Raw genomic sequence first — 6,000 nt, forward strand, 5'->3', positions numbered from 1 at the left:
CACTAAAGATTTCAATGCTAAATACATTGCTGAAATTCAAATATTTATGCTTTTGTAGTGTTACTATGGTTAAAAATTGTTACAAATTACAAAATTGCTCAGAATGGTTTGATATTTGGCATGGAGGCTGCTCACACAACAATATGCCTGTATATGAAGTTTGGTGTCAAAATTCCAAATGAAGCCAATAAGAATAACATATTGGGATCATCTAGGTAGATATCTCTGATACCTTCTAAGCCAACATCCAAATGTTAACATTATAACAACTTTGGGCTTGATTTTTTCCATGTGGCTTTATTGGACTGAGAGGTGTTCCCATGCCAAGTTTCAGCTCATTTTGATGAAAATTGAATTTTATGAAATTAAATTAGCACCAAAGCCAGACATAATCACAGAAATTTGTATGAAATATTATGAACTAATGTCTAAAACTTGTATTATGAACAAACAATATTACTATACACTCAAAAGTACAACTGCTATATTTTTTGGGAACGCAGAGAATATAATAGGATTATAATAGTGCATTCTGAAATCATTACCAGTGGCGGGTTTCAGAATAATAACCGCCACTGGTGAGTTGGACAAGATTTGGGAAATCCCTAAGTCCTGTAGCTCCTACCAGTGGCGGGTATCCGCGGAATACCCGCCACTGGTGGCTGCTTCCGGTGGTGGGTTTACCTGTAATCACCGCCACTGGTACCCCTTGTGCGGGCTGCCGTGCGAGGCGAGGTGGGAGTTTAGTCCCACCTCGCTAGTTTACGAGCGGTTCGACCAGCATAAATAGCTTACTCCCCTTTCCTTTGCAGATTCCGAATAAAATCACATGCCGCTCTCTCCTGTACTCCCGTTCGCCTAGCCTGTGGGTCCGGTACCCTCTGTGTGCACTGGTGGGCTCGGATTATAGCCATGTGGGCCCGTGCTCTTCTGGCCTAGTAGGTAGTAGGCAGCTCCCGGGTTCTCGCCTGGCTGGGCCCGAACCCGAAACAGCCTAGTTGACCGGGCGGGCTAAAAAACTTCTTTGCCTCTTTTTCTGGTAGCACACAACAGTGGCGGGTTTCACGGAAATCACCGCCACTGGTCTTCCTTCCAGTGGCGGTTTTCCTGGTAATAACCGCCACTGGTCCCCTTCCAGTGGCAGTTTTTCTTGTAATAACCACCACTGGTGTCCTTCTGCGGGCTCCGCGCGAGGCGAGGTGGGAGTTTAGTCCCGCCTCGCTAGTTTACAAGCGGTTTGACCAGCATATAAGGCTTTCCTGCCTTCTCCCATCAGCTTCCGATTAATCCTCTCGCCTGTCTCCTGTGCTCCTCGCCTGGCCTGTGGGCCCGGTGCCTTTACTGTTCTTTGTGGACTCGGATAACAGCCCCGTTGGCCTGGGTCCGCTCTGGCCTAGTAGGTAGTAGGCTGCTCCCGGGTTCGCCTGGCTGGGCCCGAATCCGAACAGCCTAGTTGACCCGGGCGGGCTTAAAAACTTTTTTTTTCTCCTTTATAATGATGAAACAAACATTCATAGTAGAAAAATATTGCGAACAAATTTACGGCATTTGTTTTCAAATTTGAACAAGTTAAGATTCGAACCTCGTTAGAATTCAAATTACACTGAAAATTATCAGCAAGCATAATTGATCAAAATTACACAAATAGTGAACTATTGGACAATCTTGTCTTTCTTCTTTGTTGTCTTCTCTTTCCTCTTATACGTTTGGACCTCATCGTGGCTGCTTCTGGCATAGGCCCTGTCTTGTGTGGGTAATTTTGACTTTTTTCTTGTCTGGATCGTCCGTCTTGCCACCTCTTCTTCTTGCCTGGTCATGGGATCGGGGAAACCTTCATAGTCTTGTTGTGAAGTTACTCCGTCGATCCCAACAATGCTCATTTTACCTCTCCTCACGACTACACGGTTTTTCGCTATCGGGTCTTCTACGAAGAAGACTTGTTTGCATTTGGAAGCAAACTGCCATGGTTCATGCAGTGCCGAGATTCTTTTGACGTTCACCTGATGACGGGGAATCTCTTTTGGCAGAATCACTGTTGTGAACCTATGATCTTCATGCCTTACATCGCGTGCCCATGATGCGAAACATGGCGATGGTGGTGAAGGTGTAGTCAAGCTCCCAGATCTCTTCGACCACGCCGTAGTACGCTTCAGTCTGGCCTTCGCTGTTGGTCCCCGTCTCAGCTACGAGCACTATACCGCTGTTTTGGTACGTACTCTTACGGTCTTGAGCCTTGGTGTAGTACGTATACCCATTCATTGCGTACGACTGGTATGTCACGACATTGCGGTCGGGAAGCCGTGACAACTTCTGGACAATCTTCTCATCTTCATTCACCGCAGCCCCCAGATACCAAAGATCCTTGAGCCACATGGCGAATGTAGAATTGTGTTTTCGCTGGATCCAATCATCATTCCTGTTAGGGTTGAGGTTTCAAAGTTCTTCGATGTGCATGTCGATGAATGGCTCGACCTTTGGCGTGAGTTGCAGCACCATTGTGTGTGCTCTTATAAAGTCGTTCATTCTTTGGCGGGCATGCACATCAAGCTCCTTCCGGCCAAGCCCACCTTCACCTTCTAGCTTTCCCTTATTTCGTGATTCGGGAACCCCTACGGGTTTGCGGTCCGCCAACCAATCAGTGCAGAACTCAACGCACTCTTCTGCATGATAGCCTTCCATGATGCTTCCTTCGGGACGCCCTCTGTTACGAACATATCGCTTCAGCACCCCGTTGTATCGTTTGGGCCCAAACATGTTGTGCAGGAACGATGGCCCTAACAACAAGATCTCATCGGCGACGTGGACCATCAGATGGACCATAATGTCGAAGAACGTTGGGGGAAAGAACATCTCACATTCGCACAATATTTGTATCATTGCGTCCCTCAGTTGCAGGCAACGGTCAACCGTGATGGACTTCTGGCCGATCGTGTCGAAGAAGTCACAGAGCTTCATGACCGTCTCTCTCACCCATGGCTCCATGCAGCTTCTTATTGCAACCGGAAGTAGCTGCGTGAGAATCACGTGGCAGTCATAAGACTTCATGTCAACCAGCTTGTGGCTCTTCATGTCAACGAGTTTCTTGATGCTGGATGAGTAGTTCGATGGAACTTTGATGCCATGGAGACACTCGCACATTCTATGCAGCTCGGCTTTGCTCAGACTGTAACACGCAGGTTTGCATCGCGTATATATCGTGCGTTCACCATCCTTGTTTTCTTGCGGCGCCTCTTCCTCTATCGGCCACAGCTTCTCCCTTATCCCCATCCACTGCAGGTCCTTCCGTGCCTTTGGTCCATCTTTTGACTTGTCCGCGTGGTGCATCATCAAGCCCAACAGGCTGTCGCACACGTTCTTCTCGACATGCATGACGTCTATGGTGTGACGGCTCTGTAAGAACCTCCAGTAAGGCAGGTCCCAGAACACGGACCTCCTCTTGTACGTAAGGCCGCCACCATCTGGACCTGCAGCCGGCTGTGCTTTCCCGGCCACGACTTTTTCGAGGTCCTTGACAATTTCGTATACTTCGTGTCCAGTTAGTTCCCTCGGTTTGTGCGGCCTCTCTGCCCTCCCGTTGAAGTTTTTCTTATCAGCCCTCCACGGGTCCTGCATCTCCAGCCACTTACGGTGTCCCATGTACACAATCTTTTTTGATTCGGGCAGGAACAACCCGTCTGTCTCGTCCCCGCACTTTGTGCACGCTTTGTACTCATGTGTTGACTGGCACGATGAGTTCCCGTTCACCGGGTTGTCATGCACACATGTCAGGAGAGCTGCTCGAAGGGTGAACTCCTCCTTCTTATGAGCGTCCCAAACCTTTCGACCCTTCTCCCAAAGCTCCTTGAGCTCATCCTTCAATAGTTCTAGATACACGTTCAGATCAGCTCCAGGCTGCTTAGGGGGGATGTACTTCCTCTTCATGACAAGCCACGGGGGGAGATTGTATATGAACAGGATTACTGGCCATGTGCTGTGTTTGCTGCTCAAGTTTCCAAATGGATTGATCCCGTCCGTACTCATTCCGAACCTGATGTTCCTGGGCTCTGCGCCGAACTAGGGGAATTCGTCGTCCAGAGTCCTCCATTGAGCCGCATCTGCGGGGTGTCTGAGGACTCCATCATCGTTGCGGTACACGCCCTCAGGATCGATATCCGCTTGAGTCGCGTCGTGGTAGATGAACCACCTGGCCTCCTTCTCGTTCTGGAACCAACGCTCCAACCTAGTGCCACACGGGAGATACCAGACCGTCTTTGCCGCCGCACCATGCTTCAATTCTTCCTCCTCGCCGCCGTCAGGATTTGGGTCTTTTTTTCTATATCGGGATGTTTTGCATACTGGACAGCTGTGCATGTCTTTGTAGTCGCCCTTATATCTGATGCAGTCCAGCGGACAAGCATGGTATCTGATGACCTCTAACCTGAGTGGGCATGTAACTTTCTTCGCCTCGTACGTGCTCTTAGGCAACTTGTTGCCCGGAGGAAGTACCGTACGTAGGTAACTCAGAATCTCCGTGAATCCTGAGTCCACGATGTTGTATTTTGCCTTTATACACAAAAGCTCGAGCGTTACTTCTAGCACACTCTTATCCACACCGGCATATATTTTCATATAACGGTGTCTCGGCATCCTCTCTCAGCTTCTCGAACTTACGGGACACCCTCTCATCCTCGGGGTCATCCAACTGATTCTGCAGATGCTGATCATCCAACATTTCAACCATCCTACCGGTTGGAACGTCCTGTACTGGATCCTCGCCACGGTATGCTTCTTCACCAGGCTGGTCGTCAGACTCCATGTTTTCCATCTCAATGCCGTCATCGACTTCAATGCCATCCTCCCCATGAGAAGTCCACCTTGAATAACCTGACACAAATCCCCGCATGAGCGAGTGCATCTCGACATCCTCTGGCTCGTACAGCTTGCTGTTCCGACATCTCACACAGGGACAACACATCTTATCACCCCCTTTCCTATGCATATCTTCCACGCTGGCATCGACAAAAGTCTTCAGCCGCTCTATCCACTCAACACGTAACCTGTCCTCGTACATCCAAGCATGGCCCATCGAGCTACAACACAATTTTTTTTAAAAATAAACAAATCAGCTTGATCGACAAAAATGGAAAATTTCGCCATGACATTTGCTAAAAAAATAGCATTTTGCACTACGAAATTCGATGCCTGCATCAAAAATAAATTACCCCCACCCACATCGGCACGACGGCCGGTATCACATCACATAAGAAATACACGGCATGAAGGCCGGTGTCAACACACATTTAATATGTTTGAACATGCACGTACACCGGTCCCAAGGTTAAGCTTAACCCTAGGGCTAACCCCCAGGGGCTAAGCTCCCCCATAAGCAGCTATATAGAGAGAGAGCTAGAGAGAGAGAGGAAGCTCATCCGAGCAAAATTAAAGCGAGAGAAAGAGGGAGGATCTTCACTAGGGTGAGGGGGAGCTCCAGAGACAGTGGGGGCAGCCCGGGAGAGCCGCCGGAGAGAGATCGGGACCGAATATCCCACCGGCGGCCAAGGCACCATTAATGGCCATTTTGCAAAATTGGAGAAGAATAGGAGGAGGAAGAAGGGAGAGGAAGAGGAAGGAGAAGGGGGAAGAGCTACCTTCCGGCCGCTGCCATCAAATTTTGGCAGGGCTTTGCCGGAGCCAGTGAGGAGAGAGCCGCAGCTGGTCCAGACAGACGTGCGAGCTCGACCAGCTGGGGCTCGTGCAGGGGTTATATGTAGACGGATCACCAGTGACGGGTTTACGGATAAACCGCCACTGGTGATCTCCAGCGGCGGGCGAAAAAATAAACCGCCACTGGAGGCCTCACCAGTGGCGGGTAACATTAGGCCCGCCACTGGTGCTCTCCCACCAGTTTCCCCTGTTTAGTCCCACCTCGCTAGTTTAGAGAAGTTTCGACCAGCATAAAAGGGATTCCGCTGCCCCACCTACCGGTGGTTACTACTCAGTGCTCAGTGCGTTCCCCGTTCC

Source organism: Brachypodium distachyon, chromosome 2, assembly GCF_000005505.3.
Source record: "Brachypodium distachyon strain Bd21 chromosome 2, Brachypodium_distachyon_v3.0, whole genome shotgun sequence".
Lineage (NCBI taxonomy): Eukaryota > Viridiplantae > Streptophyta > Magnoliopsida > Poales > Poaceae > Brachypodium > Brachypodium distachyon.